The following is a 16,943-nucleotide window of genomic DNA, read 5'->3' as shown; positions in this document are numbered from 1 at the left end:
TGGGGAGACAGGGCTCTGCTGTGCATAAGAGCTACATATGTGATGAACAGATTGATGGCTTGCGTATGTTGCAAAAATATAAAGCGTGATGATCTGGTCATAAGTTTGCTAGTTTTATAGTCAAGATGAAGACATGATGAAATGTATATTTTCCTCAGTTAGCCACAGCCACATTGGTAAGATTATTAAACAACACAAACAGCTAAAAACATTTTTTTTTTGGACAATAGTGGGTCAATATTCAGCTGGTGGCAGTCAGCGTTTTTTGGCCACTGACGAATTTATTCCTGGATATTCAATGCTAAACCGTGTCCGGGCATACATGGTCAGAAAATATTTATGCAGTTAAATGCAATATTCAGCACTTAACCACATAAGCTGAACCGCAGTAAAATAGGACAGCTTTTTATGCAGCCTGATTTACGCAGTAAGCTTAACTCATAAATGCTGACTCCGCCTCATGATTACCCATAAATTAACATGTTTTATCATAGGCGTTAACCGTGGATATTCAGTGGTTAAGTGCCTCTGAATATTTATGGATAGCCCTGGACTTAAACTTCTCCTGGCCATTTAGATCACATTGAATATCAGGCGGTACATTTTTTGACTAAATTTTGGAAGTTAAAACTTCCTTTCTTGGGTGGGACAATATTCTCTGAAAGCTAGTTTGCATGTTATCTTGAATGAATGAGAATTCTTAGAGGAAAAGCTTACTCTAAACATTATTTTAACATACAACGTGCACATTGTTAATGGCATAAGGTAGTGAGTTCCACAATGATGGTCCCATATAGCAAAAAAGCCCTCTTTCTTGCACTCTTTTGGCTTTAGGGTAGGGGTGTCAAAGTCCATCCTCGAGGGCCGCAATCCAGTCGGGTTTTCAGGATTTCCCCAATGAATAGGCATGAGATCTATGTGCATGCACTGCTTTCAATGCATGTTCATTGGGGAAATCCTGAAAACCCGACTGGATTGCGGCCCTCGAGGAGGGACTTTGAGATCCCTGCTTTAGGATGTATTTATTAAGTGAATTAGCATATGTTAAACAGCTGTGTTAATCAACGTGTTTGTGTTAGTAAACATCCATCAATATTCATGCAAAATTTCCTGGCATAACAAAGAATTTTTAAATGAGCTCCATACTTCCAAAATTCATAGTAAGCTGCTCATAAGCAGTTAGTGCAGACTGTGTTAACAAATCTTAATTTGTATTAAGCCACTAGAACTGCAGGTGTAGTTAGCTTTTATTCAGTGCCTCAACAAGCTAATCAAGTTTCAAGTTTTATTTACCCCCTGTTTTACTATGCGTTTTAGAGCGTGTTTAGCACATGCTAAATATACATGCGTGCTAACCGCTAACGCGTCCATAGACTAACATGCACACGTTAGCGTTTAGCACGTGGTTAGTGCACGCTAATATTTAGCGCACGCTAAAACGCTTAGCGCACCTTTGTAAAAGGAGCCCTTCATCTTTATATACCGTATTTCAAGGAACCGATCAATGCAGTTTACAATGGTAATAAACATAAGAATAAAAGAGAGGAGATAATGCAAGAGAAGATAAAATGTAAAAAAAAAAAAATAATGGAACTACAAAATATTATAGGAAAACAAACAAAAAACTAGAGAGTGCATACAATTGATTGAGGATTGGACGTCGGACTTTAGACTGAAATTAAATTCCGAGAAGACCAAGTTTTTCTTTGCCTCACCTCGCAAGAATGTATTAGAGGACCTCTCTTACTATTAAGAACATAAGAACATAAGAAGTTGCCTCCACTGGGTCAGACCAGAGGTCCATCCCGCCCAGTGGTCCGCTCCCGCGGCAGCCCATCAGGTCTGTGGCCTGTGAAGTGGTTTCTGACCACTTCTATAACCTACCTCTAGTTTTATCTGTACCCTTCAATCACCTTATCCTCCAGGAACCTATCCAAACCTTCCTTGAACCCCTGTAAAGTGCTCTGGCCTATCACACCCTCCGGAAGCGCGTTCCATGTGTCCACCACCCTCTGTGTAAAAAAGAACTTCCTAGCATTGGTTCTAAACCTGTCCCCTTTCAATTTCTCCGAGTGACCCCTAGTGCTTGTGGTTCCCCACAGTTTGAAGAATCTGTCCTTATCCACTTTCTCTATGCCCTTTAGGATTTTGAAGGTTTCTATCATGTCCCCTCTAAGTCTCCTCTTTTCCAGGGAGAACAGCCCCAGCATTTTTAACCTGTCAGCGTATGAAAAATTTTCCATACCTCTTCTCTGGACTCCCTCGAGTACTGGACTCCCTCGAGTACTTCTTGAGGTACGGTGACCAGTATTGGACACAGTACTCCAGGTGCGGGCGCACCATTGCGCAATACAGCGGCATGATGACTTCCTTCGTCCTGGTTGTGATACCCTTTTTGATGATGCCCAGCATTTTGTTTGCTTTCTTTGAGGCTGTCGCACACTGCGCCGATGGTTTCAATGTTGTGTCCACCATCACCCCCAGGTCTCTTTCAAGGTTGCTCACCCCTAGCAATATTCCCCCCATTTTGTAGCTGAACATCGGGTTCTTTTTCCCTACATGCATGACCTTGCATTTCTCTACGTTAAAACTCATTTGCCACTTTTTTGCCCATTCTTCCAGTCTCGTTAGGTCCCTTTGCAGGTCTTCACAGTCTTCCGTGCTTCTAACCCTGCTGCAGAGTTTGGAAGGAAGAATTTACAATATTCTGTTTGTTCCTCGGTCAGAATTTTGCAAGTCACGCTTGACCAGAATTTGTCCATGATGAGTCAAGTGGATTTGGTAGTCCATAAGGGCTTCCACATCCTATGGAAATTACATCCTATTAGAGCTTATTTTGACATAATGGCATTCAAGCTACTAGTTCAATCGCTAGTATCTTGGACCCCCGTTTTCAAACAATTATCTCTTATGACTTTCTCATATCTGGAATTGACAGCATTTGAAAACTTACTTATTCTCTAGATTTTGGGGTAATTAAATTCCATGATGATCGCACAGTTGTAAGTTGATGTAATCTTTTGTAAACCATATAGATCTGCAAGGTTATGCAGTTTAGAATTTTATTTGTATCCTATATCCAGTGTCATAAGCATTTTTAAAAAGGAAAGCTTTGAGAATGGATTTACATTAATCTAATCTAAGGTTGAGTGGTAGTGAATTTCATAACGAGAGGCCAATAACAGAAAAAAATTGAACTACATGTAAAAGCATAAACAATGTGACTGAATAAAGGGATAGTGTTGAATAAAGGGAAGATAGTGTTGAAGCGAACGAAGTGTACATGAAGTTAAATAGGGTATAAGGAGTTGTTCAAGATAAGGGGGTGAATGGTATAACCATGTCTTAAATACAATAGGTAAGATTTTGAATGTGATCCAATGTGCAATGGGAAGCCAGTGGGCGGATTTGAGTAATGGAGTGACATGACCCTATTTCTATGCTTCTACAATGAGTTTAATGGAAGCATTTTGTATTAACTGTAAGCGAATGTAATTCTGTGTTGGTTTTACCATTATAGAGAGAGTTATAATAATCTAATTGGTTTGAAGACAAGTGAATGTATGAGTGTGTTCAAAACTGATGGATAATGAAGAGGTTTAAGGGAGCGGATTTTTCTAAGTTTTAAGAAGCATCTATGACTAACGGAAGATACTTGAGATTTACCACCCCCCACATGTCCCACTCTCCACATGCCCTACCCCCCACATGTCCCACAGTAATGTCTCTCTCTATGAGGTTGTACTTGGACTTAAACGGCATCAGGAGTGTCAGTATTCATCTCGGTTAGCCCAAAAACTATGGGTTAGACACTAATATGTCATTTTTTATAATTAAAAATTCACCCCCCAAAAACCAGGGCTACGCGTAGCCCTGGTTTTTGGGGGGTGTTTTTGTGAATTTTGGATTTTTTGGACATCCGTTCTTGTGTGTTTGGATTTTTTATAATTATACATGTCACCCCCCTTACCACCCCCACAGTGTTTGTTCCCAGATAGTAAGTGATATGTATACCAAGTTTGGTTGATATCTGTCCATGCGTTTCAGTGTTATGCTGGAACATACATTACATCCGCTTAGATAGATTTTAATTTTTTTAACATTGGGAAACTTGTTTGCATACATGGCTATTCCTTCTTTCTTTCTTTTTTGACCACCAGAAACCACTGCTTTTTTTCTTTCAGCAGGGAAACTGGAGATCCAAGGGGAACCTGCCCTCCCCCCTCCAATCTGAAGCACAAAATATTCAGGTGCACTCTGCTAATGTGACTTAAGAGCCTGCAATGCTAGGCAAGGAGCTAATGAGATTCAGCCAACTTCCAGGGTGCAGTTGGCTTAGGCTGGGGAGAGGAGAGAGATGCTCCTTCCAGTCACTCACCCAGAAGAAAGTGGTCATGGCAACAGCAGATAACAGAGAAGATGCAATTAAGAAAAACTGCCAACATACCGTTTTAAAAGGCAAAACATTAAAAATCCACCTTCCAATATTTGTTTTTAATAGAGTTCTAGGGTGGATCGACTCTCTGTCTCTCTTCCCCCCCCCCCCCCAAAGGGGCCTTGGAGTTGTGTGCAGCAAATTACTAGGCAATTAGCACTTAGATAAATGGAAAGGAACCTGCCCAAGAGCTATGAAAACACACTTACACATGGCAAAAAAAAGAGAGAAATTCCAACAGAAATGCTGCCAAAGAACAAACGCTGGCAAGAAACTAGAGCACAGTAAATATTTCAACTGTCTAGTTGATGGCTTTTCACAGCGCTGGATTTATGATGCTGGCACCCCTAGGCAGGACCAGAGAAAGGTGCAGAGGGGAGATCCCCACCCCCCACTACAGCAACCAGAATGGGACTGTTTAATCCAGGTACTTGGTACCTTGCAGATTTGATACCCTAGGCAGCTGCCTATACCACAAAATAGACAAGGAATAATAGGCTGCAGATTTATTTCAAGAATTAACTCTGTAATGTGGGGGTTGTAGGAGACGGGGAGAGGGAGAAGTGGAAGGAAAGAGATTGATTTTCACTGATTGACCATGGAAAAGAAACACCCATGGTTGATTTTCTTCTTTGAAGAGGGGACGGAAAAGTTTAAATTATCAAACAAAAATGCATTAAAAATATTGACCTAGATTGGCCACTGATGAAAACAGGAAACTGGGCTAGATGGACCATTGGTCTGACTCAGTATGGCTGTTCTTGTATTCTTATTCGAATAACAGTAACAGTACATAGGCCCCGATTCACTAAAGCCAGCGATTGTCGCTAAACCTGTTTTCACTGTTTTAGCAACGATCGCTGCTAACTGACCCGATTCACAAAATGGCCCACTGCGTATTTTTCCCCTCCATCGCCCATTTTTCGATCTGGCCATGCAAATTTGTAAAACCCCATACAAAATAGCCAAGCGATTGATTCAGTAACATTGGCTATTTTGCATCGGGTTTTACGATCCTAACTGTGTTACCGACAGGTCTGCCAGGGTTTTACAAAAAAATTTTTTTTTAATAGCACAGATATTTTGCGTGTATTACTCACTGAGCGATTGAGTCGGTGAGTTTGCATGCAAATGATTAGCACCTCTGTGCAAATCATTTGCATGCAAACTTGCTAGTGAATTAATTGCTGTTTGCAAATTGGCCAGAGAATCGGCCATCAGCAATTATTGTGGTTATAACTGCTGTATGGATGCAGGTCCCAAATACGCAATCGAATGAAGACTTCACTTCACAGAATCCAGTTGGGTTGTACTTTCATAGTAATCTGCAATCTAATTTGTGTAGTACCGGTAATAATATTCTGGTGGTCCTTGAAATATTTTCTCTGGGTTTTTGCTGTGCGTAAATTTGGGCCTGTCTCTTGGCTTTCTGAAATTTAGAGCAGATTGGGAGCATCTTTTCTTCTAATCTATACATTTGATTCCAGCCCAGGCTGGTTATATACAGTAGCATAGCGAGGGTGAGTCTCTGCCCCTTGCTCCTTCTCCAATCCTGCCTGCCACCAACATCTGTGTTTAGTCAATAACTATAATGTGTTTTATCCTACAATTTGTGTAAGCCCGAGAGCTAGTCTTGACGGGTGAAATTTAATACTGGGCTGGAGGGCCCTGTTATCGCCCGTTGGGTATAGGCTAACAGGTAATGAAAAGGTAAGGGGTGAGTTCCTTCCAGCCCTGACCTTTCGGAGCATCTGATTTGTCGGGGCATGGAAGGTTCGAGAGAGGGGGGTATAAAAGCTGGGACCTGGGTTCCTGGCTCCTGAGGGCGGCTTTTTGGGCTTTCGTTTTCACGACGGACCGACTGTACGGTGAGGCAGCATGGCTGAAGTGGTTGGCGGCAGCGCGATGACTGAGGTCAGCGGGTTGGAGAGTGAGCCGATAGACCTGTCCCTGCACACCGGCGATTCCTTCGCCGAGGACAGTGCCTTTGATCAGGTTGGTGTGGCTGCTTCTCTTCTCTGGCGGCTCTCTATGCTGTCTGCCCTGTGTTTAGCAACAAGCAAAAAACAAAAGGAATTGACCCCAAAATATCCACAAAGAAGAAAATCCAGAGAAAACCAAAAAAACTCTGTGGAGTGACGATGTTCCTAAATGGACTTTATTTGAAAGTATCAAAGTTCCAAAGGTACACTAAAATCATCCACATAAAATAATTCCATCCACATAAAAGTAAATCATCCACATAAGAGCCTTAAAGGACCTTAAAGGACAGAGTTTTTTTGGTTTGCCCTGTGTTTAGTCAATAACTATAATGTGTTTTATCCTACAATATAAGAATCCCATACTGGTATACGAGCGTATCTTAAAACAAGTACTCTGACCCAGTGACACAGTGAGAGGTAGCTTTGACAGAGAATCTCTGTGAATGATTGCATCTTACAGAGAGTGATGAAGTGGAAAGGCATGGGAGCAGACCACAGATGCTATATGTGGATTTTTCAGAGCAGAGATTTTTGATGACCATTAGAAAACCAACAGAGAGTGGGACAGTGCTCCCTAAACTCATTTCTTGCTGGACTGTGCAGATAACCACCACCAAATGGACAAACTGCCATCGTTGCCCCAGTGGTCCTTCCTCATGCACTGCATCTAATCTAATCTAGTTTCCATCCTATATACCGGATCATTCCAGCAAGGACTCGAGCCGGTTAACAAAGTTTAAAAGAATCTAATATAATAAAATGATAGGCCGCGCATGCGCACTAAAAAACGTGTTCCCTGATCCGTCGCAAAAATACGAGTGCGCATGCGCGGCCCTGGCTGCGGCTTTCAAATTAAAAAAAAAAGTTACACAGCTGCGGCGGCCTTCCTCACCCCCGGCTCTCACTGTGCATGGTACTGGCTCCTCTCTCGAACTGCACCAGGATTGAGAGAGGAGCTGCGGCAGCGGCTTTCAACGACGAAGAAGCTGCAGCTGGGGCAGTCGGTGCCTCCCCCGCCACGCACAACCCGCTCCCTTTCCTGCAGCTCAGGCACCACAGAAGCTGCGAAATATACTGAGCGTGAAAGCGCGCAACCCGGTCCCCACGTCTGCCTACCCTTCCCCCCAACACAGCGCATTTGCCCCCCCCTCTCCAGAACGAATCGATAAATGGAGCCGGGCCGCCCTCCGCAACAGACCACAGGAGTCCTTTGCTGCTCACCCCCCTTCCCTTGCCGCTGACCCGACTACCTACCCGGCGATTTAAGCAGCGTGTGCAGGCGTCTTCACACACTGCTTCAGGCCCTTCTACTGCCCTGATTTGCTCTGCCGCGTCTCTGATGATGTCATCAGGGACGTGCCAGAGTAAATCAGGGCAGTAGAAGAACCCGAAGCAGCGTGTGAAGACTGCTGCACAGGCTGCTTGAATCGCCGAGTTCCTAATCGGGTACGCGGGAAGGGAAGGGGGGGCGGCAAGGACTCTATCCGAGTAAATAAAAAACTCTGGGGAGAACGGCAGAGACCGCCCCTGTACTAACTCCCATGGACAGGGGGAGCAGGAAGAGGTGATGATGGACAGGGGGGGGGGGAAAAAGGAAGGGAGGCCTATTGTTGGACAGGGGGAGCAGGAAGAGGTGCTGATAGACAGGGGGGGAATGAAGGGAGGCCTGCTGATGGACAGGGGGGGGAAATGAAGGGAGGCCTACTGCTGGACAGAGGGAGCAGGAAGAGGTGCTGATGGACAGGGGGGGAAATGAAGGGAGGCCTACTGCTGGATAGAGAGAGCAGGAAGAGGTGCTGATGGACAGGGGGGGAGGTAAAACAAAGGGAGAAGGGCTGCTGCTGGATAAGGGGAGCAGTGAAGGGGTGCTGGTGGACAGGGGGGGAAAATGAAGGGAGGCCTAATGCTGGACAGGGGGAGCAGGAACAGGTGCTGATGGACAGGGGGAAAAAATGAAGGGAGGCCTACTGCTGGACAGGGGGAGCAGGAAGAGATGCTGATGGATGGGGGGAAGGGGGTGAAATGAAGGGAGGCCTACTGCTGGACAGAGGGAGCAGGAAGAGGTGATGATGGACAGGGGGGAAAAAAGGAAGGGATGCCTATTGTTGGACAGGGGGAGCAGGAAGAGGTACTGATGGACAGGGGGGAGGTAAAACAAAGGGAGAAGGGCTGCTGCTGGATAAGGGGAGCAGTGAAGGGGTGGTGGTGGACACAGGGGAGGTAAAAAGAAGGGAGAATGGACAGGAAAAAGTGGCTAAGGAGACAGAAAGAGAAAGAAATAAAGACAGACACACACATATATTCTAGCACCCGAGGGAGGAAAATGCTGCACAGGGAAGTAGGGAGGGGGGGAAATGCTGATCCACAAGGAATTGGAGGGGGAGGGAATGCTGATATGGCTACTGTACAGGAAAGTGGACAAGGGGAGATAAATGCTGCATAGGGGGCAGAAAGAGAGACAAATAGAAAGAAAGACAAATAATAGGAGGGAGGGAGACAGAAAGAAAAGAAGAAAGACACAAGGGCAGGGAGTGAGACAGAAAGAAAGAAAGACATACATACATATATTCTAGCACCCGTTAATGTAACGGGCTTAAAGACTAGTATAATATAAAACAATAATGAAGGTAATAGAAAAATTATCAATAAATTAGATCAGTCCTCAGTTAAGAATCTCTGAAAGAGATAAATTTCAGATTTTTCCTAAAAAGTGATAGAGATAATGACGTTCTGATAATTGAGGGAAAATCATTCCAAACTTTTACCAAGGAATAGGCTAAGGAATGTGAAAATTTACCTAGGGTTTTAATCCCTTTAACAGAAGGGAAAAGCAATTTAAATTTATGTGTATTCCTGGTAGTGTGAAACCGAAGAGAGTTAAATGATAGAGATAATAAAGGTGAAAAAATTCCATGTAAAATTTTAAAAATTACATTGGCACATTTAAATTGAATTCTCCAGTATATAGGAAGCCAATGAAGTAACCTCAACAATGGAGGGGCATGATCATATTTATGTCTTCCTAAGGAGTAATGGATTATAGGAATGAGGTCAAATAACCAGAGGCTTTCCTCACTGTCCTTGGAGCAGCTCATTGCTACAAAACAGGTCCATGCTCTTAACACTGTAATTGACCACAGGGCAAGAAATAACCCATTTTCCAAATTTACCCATATGCTTTCCCCAATCACTAGAGTTTTGAGAGCTCTTCTCTTACTGGTAATTGATCTTTCAATATTCAAACACTTTACATTTAGGGTTTCTTCTGAGACCTCAGAAGAAGAGAGGCTCTGACAGCAAACAGAGAGAAATGAATCACTTTTTCCTGTACCCCAAAGTAACCAGTGGAGATGATACTGTACTTTTCACAGTATAAGCCACTGAAGTAGTGGCATAGCCATAAAGCCAATTTTGGTTGGGCCTGAGCCTAAAGTAGGTGGACCTGTATCTCACTTTCCCTCCCTTCCCATCCCCCAGCCTTTAGAACATCCTTTCTTTCCTTCCCTTCCCCATCCCAGCCCATGCAGCCCTTTCCCTCCCTACCCAGACGCCTTCCCTCTGATGCAGAAGGCAAACACATTAGAGGGAAGATATTCGGGTCCGCCGCTGGCAATGTGCAAGAATTACTGCCGGTGGCTGCTGGGTGGGCGGGTCTGAGCCCAAACTGGGCAGGCCATGCCCATCCAGGCCCGCCATGTAACTATACCACTACACTGAAGGATTGAAATGGCTTACAAACAGGGCTGGTCCAACCATTCAACAAGATGAGACAGTTACCTACAGCAGCAGCTTCTTGGGAAAAAGGGCAGCAAAGGACAGCAAGTAAGAAATTAAGGGGACTAATTTAAAGAAGTTGCATATGAGATCAGAATGATGCTTGAGAATAGGGCAGGAGAGGATAAACATGTCCTGCTATAGATTATGCAGCTGGTGTCACATGTGTGTGTGTATGTCTAGCAAGCTAGTTGCTTCTTCCATTAAAGACCTGGTTGAATAGCCTTCACTCTGCTTCCTGAAGTACAGGAAGAGGGCCATTTTTAATAGGACGTCTTAAGTCCGACTTTGGACATTTCCCACAAGACGTCCAAAGTTGGAAGTGGAGAAATGGCTATTTTCGAAACCAGCAACATCTCAAGACATCCACTTTTTTATTTTTGAAAATTGCCTAGTTAGATGTCTTGGCCAACAGGACATCCAATCCTTAGGATGTCCACCTTTGTCATTTTTGACCACAAAACCATCCAAGTTCAAAACATCCTAATGCATACCATGTGGACATAAGAGGGGCCAGCGTTGTAATGGACTGGCCATATATTAATAGAGCAGTGGGTCACCCTAGACGGCACCGATATGAACTTCACATAAAGGGTGCCAGAAATACATCTCACCATATCTCCCTTCTAATGTATGGTGAACCCTCCAAAACTCTCCAAAATCTACTTTACCCACCTACCGGCCCTTATGGCTGCCGGTGGCACTTATATGGCCTTGTAGTAGGGTTTTGGTGGCCTCACACTTTCCATCACAAATGTGGTTAGAGTGACTTATGAGCCTGGGTTCTCCTCTCTATGGCTCACTAGCCCACTCACTAGGCCAGTGTTCTTCAGCCTTTTTACACCTGTAGACCATCAGAAATAAAAGAATTATTTTGTGGACCGGTATCGGTCCGCAGACTGGCGGTTGAAGAACACTGGGCTAAGTCATGGGCCAGACCCTGCCCATCTCTACCCAATCTCCACCCCAGACCCTGCCCCCATAGTCCTAATTGTAACACTATTTTTTTCCATTCATTTTTCATATATACACACAATATAATCTTATTAACAATGCATCGATTGCACCGCGGACCAGCAGTTGAAGAACACAGTTTTGGGCCTGATGCACATGCCGGCCCTGTGGACCGGCAGGAAATTTCTGTGGACCGGCACCGGTCCATGGACCGGTGGTTGAAGAACACTGCACTAGGCTATTTAAGACATATTTATGATGCTCTACTAGGATTTCTCATACCAGGTGCTGCTGTTCTAGAGACAGATATGTACTATTTCATTTAGATTTTTGGGAGGTAGAAGGAGATCCGTGACCACTGGGTGTGTGTGTGGAGGGGTCATTACTTAATCTCTCTAGTGGTCATCTGCTCAGTTTGGGTACCTTTTTGGCACTTAGATGCTTGTAAAACAGGTCTAGCTCACAACGTCTAAGTTCTGTCCAGGATGTCCTGGGAAAGGTTTGATTATCTCTGAAAGATGTCCCAAGTCTAAGCCCGCCCAGAGCAAGCCTCCAACATACCCCCTTTACTCATGGACAACTGGTTTTGAAAATCAGCACTTGGACATCCAAATGCTGATTTATGCCGGTTTTTGAAAGTTTTAGAAATTTGGAAATGCCCCTAATAGTCTTGTGCTCAGAAAGCCTTTCAGGGAGTGCATTCTAGAATGTGGAGGTTACTCCGGAAAAGGCTTGCTGGCCGGTGTCACATCCTGTGATGTCCACTGGAGAGAATGTGGTCCAATGATGTGTTTCATAGGATTGTTGTAGGATGGTCATGATTGCTGATTTTAGCAAACTGTTAGGGAAAGGAAGATGGGATAAAGGCCAGAAATTGAATGGAAGGTTCTCCTAGGGAACCTTATACTCTTGCCTAATGGTTGGGCTCTCCATAATTACAGTTTTCCCATAGGAATCTTAGTGCAAGATAACAACTGTCATAAGAACATAATTGCCGCTGCTGGGTCAGACCAGTGGTCCATTCGTGCCCAGAAGTTCGCTCACGCGGTGGCCCCTAGGTCAAAGACCAGTGCCCTATCTGAGACAAGCCCTACCTGAGTACGTTCTGGTTCAGCAGGAACTTGCCTAACTTTGTCTTGAATCCCTGGAGGGTGTTTTCCCCTATGACAGACTCCGGAAGAGCGTTCCAGTTTTCTACCACTCTCTGGGTGAAGAAGAAGAAGAACTTCCTTACGTTTGTACGGAATCCTTGCTGAGCACCCAGTCCCAGGAGTCTATTCTAGGGAAGTTATTCCACATGTATTTCCAAGGAGAAAACGAGCAGAGATTTGAACAAATTGTTTTAAATTGCAGAAATGTGCTCCATCACTTTCAGGAGCCCCTGGGGAACCCCCCAGCTGAGAGCTGAGAAAGCCTTGTTCCTAGTGAAGCAAAAACTATAATCCTCCCTAATGAACTTAATTACCAGAGGTGCCACCGTACAGAATCCCATCTCTCTTCCTCCACCAGTGCTGGCTATATGTTTGCAGCTCTTAACTGGGTTCATATTTTCAATTAAAGTGAGTTAAAAGCTCAGTAAAATAGTTTCTTTTTCTTTCCAATTTTCCATTCATCTATGTGGCTATGTTTTGGGGTTTTTTTCAGTTTTCTTTCCATGTCCACACTGGATGATGTTTATAGCAGGGCAGGTCCAACCCATTAGACAAGATTAGGCATTCGCCTAGAGCAGCAGTTTCTCAGGCGGCGCAAACAACAAGAGGGCATCCGTTGAAAATCAGGGGTGGGAAACTACGAGGTGACACCAGGAAATTCTTTTTCACTGAAAGAGTGGTTGATCGCTGGAATAGTCTTCCACTACAGGTGATTGAGGCCAGCAGCGTGCCTGATTTTAAGGCCAAATGGGATCGGCACATGGGATCTCTTCACAGGGCAAAGGTAGGGGAGGGACATTAAGGTGGGCAGACTAGATGGGCCGTGGGCCCTTATCTGCCGTCTATTTCTATGTTTCTATGTAAACTCAGAAACAATGGGAGGTACTTTTCTCAATAGTTTTCAAATAGCCCAATTACTTACCCCCCCCCTTCCTTTACAAAGCCACGCTAGCGTTTTTAGCACTGGCCGCCATGGTAACAGCTCCAACACTCATAGAATTCCTATGAACATCCGAGCTGTTACCACTGCAGCTGGCGCTAAAAAATCTAGCCTGGCAGAGCCTTGCCGGTTGCACAAAATGCAGCGACTAGACTAATAACGGGAATATCGAGATTTGATCATATGACACCTTATCTCCAACAATTACACTGGCTGCCAGTTGCCCTCAGAATTCAGTACAAAGTGGTAATGATTTGTCACCAATTCCTTTAATGTACTACAGTGTTCTCCCGCGAATTTGCGGTCCACGAATCGCAGACTCACTAATTTGCGGCATGCTCCGACCACCTCTTCCTGCACTAAAGTCGGGATACACCAATCAGGAGCTGCGTGCCAAAGCTCGAGAAAGTTTGCGGGACACTGGTTTGCAGGATTCAATTTGCCACATCTCAAGATTTTTCAATACAAGTTTTATCCTAGTGTGACACATACTGAGAATCTTTCTAGTGCCAATATACATTTCTTAGTAATTCATTGGTCATAGCGAGGGAGTTAAGTGAAGAGGTATGTTTGTATTGGTTTTCTAAAGTTGAGGAGTCCAAGGGATCTGCTCTGTGGGGGAAGTTGATTCCAGTGGCTCGGTATGAAGTGAGATTAGGTTTGCATTTGAAGGGTAGTTTATAACAAAAATTAAAAAGGACTCCATATATAGACAGGACAGAAATGAAAACTCATAGTACAGAGGCACATGTATATATGGTATTATCCATCCTAACTCCAGCCTGAATGTGAAAAACAATCAGGACTACAGAGAAATTATTCTTCTATAATTTTTTCGTGAATATTTGCACTGAGTATTCTTCGCCAAGGGGTAGTGGGATGGTATTCCAAAGGGAAGGTTCAGTGGCATGGAATATTCTGGACCAAATACTGGATAAGTTGATGATGATATTCAGTATCGGGAAGCTGGCCAGCTCTACTTATCCATGAATCCGAGGTATTCAGACTGGCACCCAGATAGGTAACCGAATAAAGTTAGGAAAGTCTTTTTTTCTGTCCTAAATTTATTTCTGGTAACCAGGTAACTTCTACCTTTGTCCAATTACTCTAGAGGAGAAGGGTCTATGAACGGAGGCTGATACAGAGCCCATACTCCCTAGAATCTAATGATACTGTCACCACTGAAATTCATGATGTACCATGCGGGGCACGGCTAGGCTTGGGGTGGGTGAGGGTCCTGCAAGACTACCAGGGAATTTGGGGGGGACTTGGGGAAGAGGGAGAGAACTGCTAGAGAGAGGGGATCTGGGGGTTCACTACACCATCAGGGCACTTTTTTAATGTTAGGGGAAAAGGAAAAGTAGATTTGGGCCAGAAGGACAGAATTTTTAAGCTAGGTATGAGGGCTGTTTGAGTAGACTGGAGCCATAAAGCAGTGCAGGCCAGGGTTGTAGGATTGAGGGGGGAAAAGGGTGTCGCAAGATACCTTGCTCTCAACCAACCCTTCTACACTGCCCTGGAAATGGCTGTAGGGTAATTAGTGACCACTTTAACATGCATTTACATGTAAATGCATACTAAGGTGGTCTGCAATTATAGTTTCAGCATGAGTTAATAATACCCATGCTAAAATCATTTGAGCATTGCTTAGCTGGTAAATCCTGCAGTGACACCAAGTGAAAGCCATGCTAATGCTCTGTGCTTTGGCTCGAGTCAGCTGAAATCTCTCACTACCTTCAGGACCAGACTAGAGGACATGTTCAAACTCTACAGACCTAAAACTTAGCAAGATCAGTGGGGGAAATACAGTTTGGTGAAGAACAGAGTGATGCACTAGGCCGCAGTGGTTCCCAACCCTGTCCTGGAGGAACACCAGGCCAATTGGGTTTTCAGGCTAGCCCTAATGAATATGCATGAAGCAAATTTGCATGCCTATCACTTCCATCATATGCAAATCTCTCTCATGCATATTCATTAGAGCTAGCCTGAAAACCCGATTGGCCTGGTGTTCCTCCAGGACAGGGTTGGGAATCACTGCACTAGGGGTTCACCGCATCTTTTTCTCAGCACAGCACAATTGTAGTAGTTCTCAGGCAGTGACATTTGCAAATTCAGGAGCAGGATATTTTTTTAACACTAGCTCATGCAATTGACTAGCAAGCTTTAATGCAAGCTACTTTAGTTTTGTCCTAGGAAAGGCAAAGGTCTGAAGCTAGAGCTACTGAAAATAAGCAATATATTTCTGCATCTCGATGGCCACAAATTTGGACTTGGAGAATGAGATGGACAGCGTCAGCATCTATGAGACAAACATGTTTTTTTTCTGTTACATAGATCTTTTTGGACCCCTGTTAGGTTACACAAGTTAGACAGTTCTAAATCTAATAGATGCTGGCACTGTCATCTTGACATTGGATCATCTGTTGTTCTATTGTCCTTTGATACTCAGCTTTTAGAAATCAATATGGGGGCAGATTAACCTCATACTGGAATCAACAATCCCTCTGACGTATGAGGCAATTATATGTGGAACATTGCTGCATATCAAGCCTCCCATGGATCGCTACAAAGGCAGGCTTTTCCTAATTATGACAGGAGTTGCTATGCAATTGATAACCAGCAATTGGAAAAATTGCGACCGTCTCAACTTTCCGTTTTGGTGGGCCAGTGTATGTTTAGGTTACAAATACGAAAAGATGAATGCAGATATATTAGGGATAGCAAATTATTTAAATTGGTTTGGGGCCCGTTGACATCCTTTGTTAATTCAACATATCTGTCTTTGTTTAAACTTTCGTTTATTTTTATACATATCCAGGATGGGGTGGGTGGGGGGAGATATTTTTCTGGTTAATTTCTTGATTAAATTGTTGGATGGGAAGGAAGGGATATTTATTTTCTGCATTGTTATTAATGGAATTTAAGTGCTTATTTTGTTATTAATGTATATATAATTCAAGGCACTTTGTATTAGCTTTGAAAATTAATAAAGATTTATTAAAAAAAAAAAAAAATAGAAAGAAAATAAGGGTTACTCGGTAGAGAGCAGTTTGCTCAGTCTGCTCCAGCCCAATGGTAAAGTAAGGGGAGGGTGGGGGTTGAACCGCCCTGGCACTTTCTTGGTGGGGGCGCTGACACTTCTCCACCACCCCACGCTATGCTCACATCCTCCCTTCCCCACCCCATATCTCTTTAAGATCTTTGTTATCACGTCAGCCTGACTCCCACTGAAATCATTTCTGGGTCGCAGGGCCAGGAGGTGGCATCAGAGGGAAAGCCAGCACGAGCAGCAGGCTGGAAAAGCTACTCGCACTGGCAAAGATTTAAAGAGGTATGGGGTGGAAAGGGAGGGTGGTAACACAGGGGGTGGGGTGTTGGTGCGGAAGGAGCGGGGTCGAGAGGAGGGCGTGCGGAGGGCCACTTCCTAACCTCGCTTTGTCACTGCTCCAGCCACATCTATTCATTTTTGTAATTTGAAACAAAGCCTGGTTAGGATGAAATACTAGGGATATGCATTCATTAGTGCAGTGCTTCTCAACCCCAGTCCTTGGGGCATACCCAGCCAGTCAGGTTTTCAGGCTATCCGCAATGCATATGCATGAGACAAATCTGCATACGCTGCCTGCTTGGTATGTTGATCTATCTGATTTATACGCCTTGTGGATATCCTGAAAACTTGACTGGCTGGGTATGCCCCAAGGACTGGG

At 44.1% G+C, this 16,943-nt stretch overlaps 1 protein-coding gene across 4 annotated transcripts in view; it reads right to left on the bottom strand.

Moving 5' to 3' along the window:
* Positions 1-16,943, bottom strand: part of USP43 (ubiquitin specific peptidase 43) — a 481,211-nt gene that overhangs the window by 227,603 nt on the left and 236,665 nt on the right. The gene's annotated exons all lie outside the window — the stretch shown is intronic.

The sequence above is a fragment of the Geotrypetes seraphini genome, chromosome 10 (genome assembly GCF_902459505.1).
Source record: "Geotrypetes seraphini chromosome 10, aGeoSer1.1, whole genome shotgun sequence".
Taxonomy (NCBI): domain Eukaryota; kingdom Metazoa; phylum Chordata; class Amphibia; order Gymnophiona; family Dermophiidae; genus Geotrypetes; species Geotrypetes seraphini.
This window is presented reverse-complemented; position numbering and strand designations above follow the sequence as displayed.